Raw genomic sequence first — 10,655 nt, 5'->3', positions numbered from 1 at the left:
GACCGGGTTAGCGAGCCACTCTGGAAAGAAAACTTCCATAATAAAGCCGGCTGTCAGAAGCCGGGCTATCTCCTCTCCCACAATCCTGCGTTTCTCCTCCGACAGTCGGCGGAGGGGTTGTTTGACCGGCTTTGCGTCTTCTCGAACGTGTAGTTTGTGCTCGGCGAATTCCTTCGGAACACCCGACATGTCCTTGGGGGACCATGCAAAGATGTCCCGATTCTCACGGAGGAAATCGGCGAGCCCGCCTTCCTATTTGCTGTTTAGGTTTGCCCCGATGACGGCAAACCTCTCTGGGTGCTCGGGGTCAAGAGGTATCTTCTTCGTCTCCTTGGCCGGCTGGAAAGATCCTTGAGCATCATGCTCCTTGGGATCGGGGGACAAGGCCGACTGTTTGCCGGCCATGGCCACGACTCGGTCCAACATCTTCTTTTCTTCGCCAATCACAAGGGACTTGGCCAGCCGGCTGCTGGCTTCTGCGCACTCAGAGGACTTCTTGTAATCGCCGACTATGGTGATGATGCCCTTGGTGCTCGGCATCTTCATCTTGAGGTATGCATAGTGGGGAACTGCCATGAACCTGGCCAAGGCAGGTCGGCCAAGCAATGCATGGTAGGGGCTTTCCACGTTCACCACTTCAAACCAGATCGCCTCCCGGCGGAAATGCTCCTTGTCCCCAAAAAGTACATCAATCTTGATCTTGCTAATGGGGGCGTAGGACAGGCCGGGTACGATGCCATGGAACACAGTCCGAGTAGGCAGGAGTTGCTTCGTCTTGACATTCAGCTTCTCCAGGGTGTCACGGTACAGGATGTTGATGTTGCTCCCGCCGTCTATCAGCACACGGGAGAAACGGACGACGCGTCTATCCGTTGCAAGGGTGGCATCCAAAACCAATGCATAAGAGCCGGGAGACGGCATCACCTCTGGGTGGTCGGCCCGGCTCCAGCTGATAGGTTTTTCTGACCAGTGCATGTGCTCGGCGGGGTTGGCAGCGACCATGCCGACTTCTTGGTGCTCTCGGTGTTTGCTGCGCCGGTCTTCGGGCTGGCTTGTAAAGATGACATAGGCGGCATGCTCGTCGGGGAACTCATCGTGCACGGCTTCGACTGCGGGCCGAGCGGCCGGCGGCTGCGGAGCCGGAGGCGGCGGACCGGCAGGCGGAGGCGGCGCAAGCCCTTCGCCTTTGGAGATTCGGGTGAGCCAGTGGCACTTCCGGGTCGTGTGGTTGGACGGCTTCGCGCCGTTGTGGAACTTGCACGGGACGTCGAGAGTCTGCTCGTAGGAGAAGGCCGGCTGCCAAGCCGGCTTGCCGCCCCTCTGCTTCTTGGGTGCGGGCCGCCCTTCGGGCTGCTCGTCTTCGACTGTGGCCACCTGCCGACTGGTGGAGGGCGGCACGGGGCCCTTGCGCTTGTGGTCGTTCTGGTGTGGGCGTCGGCTGGAGTCCCCAGCCGGCGTCTTGGGCGCCGGGTTGAGTACCTTCCCGGACGCGTCTACCCGGAGTTCGGTCTTCATTGAGGAGTCGGCGGTGGCGTACTTGTCCGCTATGACCAGAAGCTCGTCGAGGGTAGTCGGCTCGTCGCAGAGGAGCTTGTGCTTGAGGAGGGTGCCTTCTCGGCACCCGGTAGTGAAGTATTCTATGGCTTGCACCTCGTACACCCCTTCGCAAGAGTTGCGGAGCTCGGCCCAACGCATGAGGTAGTCGCGAGTGGACTCGGCGGGGCCTTGTACGCACAAGGAGAGCTGTCTGGGCTTGGGAGCCCGCTTGTAGGTGCTGGTGAAGTTGCGGACAAAAGCTTCTGTGAAGTCTAGCCAGCTGTTGATGCTGTACTGCTTGAGGCTGTTGAGCCAGGTCCGCGCCGTGCCTTGCAGCATGAGGGGCACGTACTTCACGGCTACGCGCCTGTTGCCGTTTGCTATGCTAACCGCCATGGAGTAGTCGATCAACCAATCTTCCGGCTTCACGGAGCCGTTGTACTTGGGTGTGTCTCTTGGGAGCGAGAACCCTTTGGGGAAAGGCTCGTCGCGGATGCGGGGGCCGAAGCAAGGCGGGCCGACATCGTCTTCTTCTTCCAACGCCAGGGATCGTGCCAGGTGGTCGATCCGATGGCGGGCGTCGTTCTCGCCGACTCCTTCGCGGCGACCTAGCCGGCCGCTGAGAGTCAGATGCGCAACAGGCGGTGGGGTGGGATATCTCTCTCCACGGGGCTGAGGCGGAGGCGGGTTGCCCCGCCACTCCACGGCCCGGGGGTGGCCTTCTGCGTCTCGCTCGATGGAGATTCAGGTTCGGCTTCGGCTGGCAGCCGGCTCTTTCTCGCGCCGCGCGCGGGTTTTGCCTGTAGTCGGCGTCCGGGACGTCGCGCCGTGATCTCAGCGCGGGGGAGGGCTTTCCTCGCGGGCGTCGGCTTCGTGCCGCTGCGCGGCTGCATCGATTAGCTGTTGGATGCGTCGGGTCATGTGGGGGAGTTCTTCGGCCCCCAGTCCATCTAGCTCGTCTACGGCCGCCTGGGCGGCGCGCAGGTTCTCGAGCGGAGTAGCGTAGACTGGGCGGTCGACTCCTAGCGTATCGGCGACGACACCGCTGCGCTGTCTGACAACGCTGACCCGGCTGGGCCCGCCTGGGGGCGGTGTGCCAAAGGCGGCACGGTCGGCCTCGCGTCGGTGGGCCTCAGCGAGGCGTCTCATGGAAACCAACTTCCGGCCCTCCGCGAGGAGGGCGAGGCGGCGAGCCTCCAGTGCTTCAGCGTCGGCATCGGCCGGGAGGGGTATGGACAAGTCGTGGACCGCCGCATGCGGGGCGTCATGGGCGCTCTCGTCAGAAGCGCCGCCGTGGCCGATGACCATCACCTTGGTGGTGACAGCGTCGCAGCCATCGGCCCGGGGAAGCGGGTCATTGTAGATCGTGATGTCGGTGGGGAAAGTGTCGAGTGAGGCCGTGTCGGAGTCGACAGGCATCGGATCGATGGAGCCAACCGACTCCAAGTCCACAGCAGGCTCGCCGGAGACGTGGAGCTAGCCGAGGAGGTTGACGAGGTGGTCGGTGCCCGCGTCGGAGGCGAGCTCGTCGAAGATGAGGGTCTTGTCAAGGAGATCGGCGAGGCCGCTCGCCGCACAGACGTTGGTGACGCCTTGCAGCGCGTCGTGGCAAGCGCCATCGGGCGTGCCGGGCTGGCTACGCTCGCGGGGGAGGAAGAGGGTTCCCGTCCAGAACAGGTCTCCGGACGACGGTGCACCTGGCCCCACGGTGGGTGCCAAATGTCGGGTGGTAGGTGCGACATATGCCAATGGGTGGCTTATCATTGTGGGAGCCAGTAAGACGTCGCCGGTGCCTGGAAACGAGATGAGGCGAAGACATGCACGCCGGCGAATCTTACCCAGCTTCGGGGCTCTCCATGGAGATAACACCCATACTGCTGCTCTGCGGGGTCTCCGCATGATCACTAGATGAATAAGTAGCTACACGATGCTCCTTGAGCTGTTCGGTGAGAGGAGAAAGAAGGGCACGGATTGCTCTCTTCTCCTCCCTATGCGGTGTCTAAGACTAGCAGGGATCAACCGTTTGCATGGGTGCCCCGGGGGGTTTATATAGGCCTACCCCCCGGGGGTACAATGGTAATCCGGCTGGGCGTGGGGCCCAGCCGTCTGTGTCTACACTCGTCGGCCTCTGCGCCGACTGCTGGGGCCCGCCGGCTGCCAGCTCCTTGGTCGACAGGCAGGCCCCACTGTCCAGGGCCTTGTCGGGGGCTGGTTACTGTTGCTCAATCTTGGTGACGAGGGCTTCGCCGAGGTGGGCGTGGCTACAGTGCCGCCGTCCGGCGGGAGATCGTTGTAGCCTCACCGCGTCTTATCTCCTTAATGGGGCGTCTTCTTCGAGGGAGGTGGCAAGCCGGCTGTGGGGAGCCGGCTCTATCTTGGGCCGACTGGGGGAGGCCTGGCCGCCTTCGGGTGTCTCTCTGCCCGAAAGGGCCCACCGCCCATGGGCCGCGTTGGCGGCCCGTCGTGGATGACATCAGGGTCAACGTGGCAACAGTGCCGCGCCGGACGGGTCATGGCCACCCGTACGGCGCACTGCGCCAGACGTGCTTTAGGATTCGGGGGTGGCAGGCTTCACTGTAGCCACGCCCCATCACATCGCCGTTATGTGGATGCAGACTTCGAAGGTACGATCTTGACCGCTTTATGGGAGCCGGCTTCTAGGAGTCGGCCTTCTCGTGGCCAGCTTCTTGGAGCCGGCCCTCCTGCGGCTTTCTTCATGAGGGCTGAAGTCGGGCCGCCTTACGATAGCCGGCCTGGGAGACAGCCGGCAAGGGGAAGGCGGCCCCGTGTCTTGGATTATTGAGGGCCGAATCGGCTCGTAATTTTTTCAGAAGGGCCAGGGGGAGCCGGCTAGGCTACCCATGGTCATTTACTCTGACATCGATAATAGTGCTACACATATTCATAATATTGAAACCAAAAGATGCAAAGTTAATAATGATAGTGCAACTTATTTGTGGCACTGCCGTTTAGGTCATATTGGTGTAAAACGCATGAAGAAAATCCATGCTGATGGGCTTTTGGAATCACTTGATTATGAATCAATTGATGCTTGCGAACCATGCCTCATGGGCAAGATGACTAAGACTCCGTTCTCTGGAACAATGGAGCAAGCAATAGATTTGTTGGAAATCATACATACGGATGTATGTGGTCCGATGAATATTGAGGATCGCGGCAGGTATCATTATTTTCTGATCTTCACAGATGATTTGAGCAGATATGAGTATGTCTACTTGATGAAACACAAATCTGAAACATTTGAAAAGTTCAAAGAATTTCAGAGTGAAGTGGAGAATCATCGTAACAAAAATAAAAGTTTCTACGATATGATCGCAGAAGGAAAATATTTGAGTTACGAGTTTGGCCTTCAGTTAAAACATTGTGAAATAGTTTCACTACTCACGCCACCTGGAACACCACAGTGTAATGGTGTGTCTGAACGTCGTAACCATACTTTATAAGATATGGTGCGATCTATGACGTCTCTTACTGATTTACCGCTATCGTTTTGGGGTTATGCATTAGACATAGCTACATTCACGTTAAATAGGGCACCATCTAAATCCGTTGAGACGACACCGTATGAACTGTGGTTTGGCAAGAAACCTAAGCTGTCGTTTCTTAAAGTTTGAGGTTGCATTGCTTATGTGAAAAAGTTTCAACCTGATAAGCTCAAACCCAAATCGGAGAAGTGCGCCTTCATAGGATACCTAAAAGAAAATATTGGGTACACCTTCTATCATAGATCGGAAGGCAAGATATTCATTGCTGAGAATGGATCCTTTCTAGAGAAGGAGTTTCTCTCGAAAGAAGTGAGTGGGAGGAAAGTAGAACTTGATGAGGTAACTGTACCTGCTCCCTTATTGGAAAGTAGTTCATCATAGAAATCTGTTCCTGTGACTACTACACCAATTAGTGAGGAAGCTAATGATGATGATCATGTAACTTCAGATCAAGTTACTACTGAAACCTCGTAGGTAAACCAGAGTGAGATTCGCACCAGAGTGGTACGGTAATCCTGTTCTAGAGGTCATGTTACCTGACCATGACGAGCCTACGAACTATGAGGAAGCGATGATGAGCCCAGATTCCGCGAAATGGCTTGAGGCCATGAAATCTGAGATGAGATCCATGTATGAAAACAAAGTATGGACTTTGATTGACTTACCCAATGATCGGCGAGCCATTGAGATTAAATGGATCTTCAAGAGGAAGACGGACGCTGATATTAGTGTTACTATCTACAAAGCTAGAATTGTCGCAAAAAGGTTTTTCGACAAGTTCAAGGTGTTGACTACGATGAGAGTTTCTCACTCGTATCTATGCTTAAGTCTGTCCGAATCATGTTAGTAATTGCCACATTTTATGAAATCTGGCAAATGGATAAACAAAACTGCATTCCTTAATGGATTTATTAAAGAAGAGTTGTATATGATGCAACCAGAAGGTTTTGTCAATCCTAAAGGTACTAACAAAATATGCAAGCTCCAGCGATCCATCTATGGACTGGTGCAAGCATCTCGGAGTTGGAATATACACTTTGATAAGTTGATCAAAGCATATAGTTTTATACAGACTTGCGGTGAAGCCTGTATTTACAAGAAAGTGAGTGGGAGCACTACAACATTTCTGATAAGTATATGTGAATGACATATTGTTGATCGGAGATAATGTAGAATTATTCTGCAAAGCATAAAGGAATGTTTGAAAGGAGTTTTTCAAAGAAAGACCTCGGTGAAGCTGCTTACATATTGAGCATCAAGATCTATAGAGATAGATCAAGACACTTGGTAAGTTTTTCAATGAGTACATACCTTGACAAGATTTTGAAGTAGTTCAAAATGGAACAATCAAAGAAGGAGTTCTTGCCTGTGTTACAAGGTGTGAAGTTGAGTAAGACTCAAAACCCGACCACAGCAGAAGATAGAGAGAAAATGAAAGTCATTCCCTATGCCTCAGCCATAGGTTCTATAAAGTATGCCATGCTGTGTACCAGACCTATTGTATACCCTGCCCTGAGTTTGGCAAGGGAGTACAATAGTGATCTAGGAGTAGATCACTAGACAACGGTCAAAATTATCCTTAGTTAAATAAGGATATGTTTCTCGATTATGGAGGTGACAAAAAGGTTTGTCGTAAAGGGTTACGTCGATGCAAATTTTGACACTGATCCAGATGACTCTAAATCTCAATCTGGATACATATTGAAAGTGGGAGCAATTAGCTAGAGTAGCTCCGTGCAGAGCATTGTTGACATAGAAATTTGCAAAATACTTACGGATCTGAATGTGGCAGACCCGTTGACTAAACTTCTCTCACAAGCAAAACATGATCACACCTTAGTACTCTTTGGGTGTTAATCACATAGCGATGTGAACTAGATTATTGACTCTAGTAAACCCATTGGGTGTTGGTCACATGTCGATGTGAACTATGGGTGTTAATCACATGGTGATGTGAACTATTGGTATTAAATCACATGGCGATGTGAACTAGATTATTGACTCTAGTGCAAGTGGGAGACTGAAGGAAATATGCCATAGAGGCAATAATAAAGTTATTTTTTATTTCCTTATATCATGATAAATGATTATTATTCATGCTAGAATTGTATTAACCGGAAACATAATACATGTGTGAATACATAGACAAACAGAGTGTCACTAGTATGCCTCTACTTGACTAGCTCATTGATCAAAGATGGTTATGTTTCCTAACCATAGACATGAGTTGTCATTTGATTAACGGGATCACATCATTAGGAGAATGATGTGATTGACTTGACCCATTCCATTAGCATAGCACTTGATCGTTTAGTTTGTTGCTATTGCTTTCTTCATGACTTATACATGTTCCTATGACTATGAGATTATGCAACTCCCGTTTACCGGAGGAACACTTTGTGTGCTACCAAATGTCACAACGTAAATCGGTGATTATAAAGGTGCTCTACATGTGTCTCCGAAGGTACTTGTTGGGTTGGCGTATTTCGAGATTAGGATTTGTCACTCCGATTGTCGAAGAGGTATCTCTAGGCCCTCTCGATAATGCACATCACTTAAGCCTTGCAAGCATTGCAACTGATGATTTAGTTGCAGGATGATGTATTATGGAACGAGTAAAGAGACTTGCCGGTAACGAGATTGAACTAGGTATTGAGATACCGACGATTGAATCTCGGGCAAGTAACATACCGATGACAAAGGGAACAACGTATGTTGTTATGCGGTCTGACCGATAAAGATCTTCATAGAATATGTGGGAGCCAATATGAGCATCCAGGTTCCGCTATTGGTTATTGACCGGAGATGTGTCTCGGTCATGTCTACATTGTTCTCGAACCCGTAGGGTCCGCACGCTTAAGGTTTCGATGATAGTTATATTATGAGTTTATGAGTTTTGATGTACCGAAGGAGTTTGGTGTCCCGGATGAGATCGGGGACATGACGAGGAGTCTCGAAATGGTCGAGACGTAAAGATCGACATATTGGACGACTATATTCGGACATCGGAAAGGTTCCGAGTGATTCGGGTATTTTTCGGAGTACCGGAGAGTTACGGGAATTCGCCGGGGAGTATATGGGCCTTATTGGGCCATACGGGAATAGAGGAGAGGGGCCAAAAGGAAGGAGGCGCGCGCTACCCCTCTGGTCCGAATTGGACAAGGGGTGCAGCCCACTTTTCCTTGTTCCTCTCCCCCTCTTTCCTTCTCTCCTACTCCAACAAGGGAAGGAGGAGTCCTACTCCCGATGGGAGTAGGACTCCCCCCTTGGCGCGCCCTCTTCCTAGGCCGGCCGCCTCCCTCCCTTGCTCCTTTATATACGGGGGCAGGGGGGCACCCCATAGACACAGTTGATCATTGATCTCTTAGCCGTGTGCGGTGCCCCCCTCCACCATAGTCCTCGATAATATTGTAGTGGTGCTTAGGCGAAGCCCTGCGACAGTAGAATATGAAGATCGTCACCACGCCATCGTGCTGACGGAACTCTTCCCCGACATTCCACTGGATCGGAGTACGGGGATCGTCATCGAGCTGAACGTGTGCTAGAACTCGGAGGTGCCGTAGTTTTGGTGCTTGATCGGTTGGGCCGTGAAGACGTACGACTACATCAACCGCATTGTGCTAACGCTTCCCCTTTCGGTCTACGAGGGTACGTAGACAACACTCTCCCCTCTCGTTGCTATGCATCACCATGATCTTGCGTGTGCGTAGGATTTTTTTTGAAATTACTACATTCCCCAACACTTTCCTCATACATTTTAGGAGATTTTGATCACCCCATCCATTGCATGATCCTCATACTTATGTGCACAATATGCTTCCCATGAATAAACATGCTATTGATGTGCCATATATTTGTATGCTCAATTTGCATCCCCATCGTGTTATACACAATAACTATTCTTTCATGATGGATGACATGTTCTTATACCATGCATCAAATTTTTTGAGCAATGCTTATCTTGTGCTAACTCACACGTGCACATACACATCATGATGGATGATGTGTACATTTACCACACACACAATCTCTTTCGTTTGTGTCTCTTTTGTGTAGGTACCCACGAATTCTTGTCAACCTCGCAATCCCACGACTTGACAAAACGAGCTCTAGAGAGCAATGATGGCTTGGGATCCCATGGATTGTCTTTCCCACCACTCTCTTCGTGCAAAGACTTCACGCATTTCTTCTACATGGCCCTCACTTGGCTATGGGTTATTGTCCATTATATATTATATGCCCATCTTGCCATGTTCACTTTGCATGATATGCTCATTACTATGCCTTTGCCATGCATTCGTGACCCATGCTTTGCATTACACATGATGATTGATTCTAGTACTTCTATGTGTATTTGCAAGCTTGGTGGAGATATCACTTATTATTGCCATGTTTGCTTTGTGCCCCATTCCTATGATTATACTATGATCTTGCTTTGTGTTCGTGCTTGTGATATGTCATGTGCATTGCCTATGGCTATTATTTACTCACATGACATCATTGCCATGATTTCCTCTAGTGTGCTGCATCTTCGCTCCACTAGTTTGCACGACATGATTGTTATTGCTTCTTGTCATATCTCTCCATATGTTGCCTCTCTCATGCTAGATGATTTGCCATGTATTGAGTGCAATTATGCCTTTAGTCTTGATAATGAGTTTGCACTCATAGCATTCTCACATATATTTGGAGATTTTGATATATTCCTTATGAAGCATGCTTGTCTTACCTCTTTGCACCATATACCTAGTGCCATGAATATTCCATTGTTGCATCATATTCTTCACGCACTTGTGCTTCTAATGGTTATGTGCAAGAGAAGAGAACCATCATGATGGATGATGTGTTTATCTACCATGCGCATACATTCTTTGCTTTCTTGTGTGCATGTGTAGGATACTTGGACTTTGTGTCGACTTCCGCTTCACGTGAGTTGACAATTCGAGCTCTTGAGAGCGAGCCGCATACATTCGACAATGACTCGTTTCTACACCACCTTTCATACCACTTCGGCATTGTGAAGGACGCACAAGAACATGCTTTCAAGGTGATATCCTTCTCTTTTGAGAACCCCCAAACCATGAGCATGCATATTGTGGATCATACTACTTGTGTTGCTTGCACCAAACGACTTATTTGTCATCTTGGACCCCTTGCTTGCGCACATGTTAGAGATCTTGCTTCCACTTATCATTTTCACAATTCCATGCATCATGATATATATGCCTTGTGTGTTGCATCCAATTCTTGGATTACTTGCTCCTCTCATATGTTTGGGTGCAACAATGTCATCACTTCACATATGCCATGTACCATTGACTGCTACATGCTTGCCTTGATTGCCTCACACATGATGAACAATTTCTCTTTCCATTGTGTTGAGTGCCACACGATATTCATTACACCCAATGCACATTATGCTTGGATTGTCTTGCACTTGACCCATGTGTTTAGACACTTCATTTTATTTGGTGTTGTGAATGATTCCTATGCCTACCATAGACCTTTCATTGAGCAATTTGCCCATGCTTGCTATGATCTTGAGGTAGATGCTTATTCTCTTGTTACACATATTTGCATCACTACCTCACATTTACATGCTTGTCCCCATGA

This window comes from Triticum aestivum, chromosome 1A (genome assembly GCF_018294505.1).
Source record: "Triticum aestivum cultivar Chinese Spring chromosome 1A, IWGSC CS RefSeq v2.1, whole genome shotgun sequence".
In the NCBI taxonomy this organism is placed as follows: Eukaryota; Viridiplantae; Streptophyta; class Magnoliopsida; order Poales; family Poaceae; genus Triticum; species Triticum aestivum.
The sequence above is the reverse complement of the archived record's forward strand: the minus strand, read 5'-3'. Positions refer to the sequence as shown.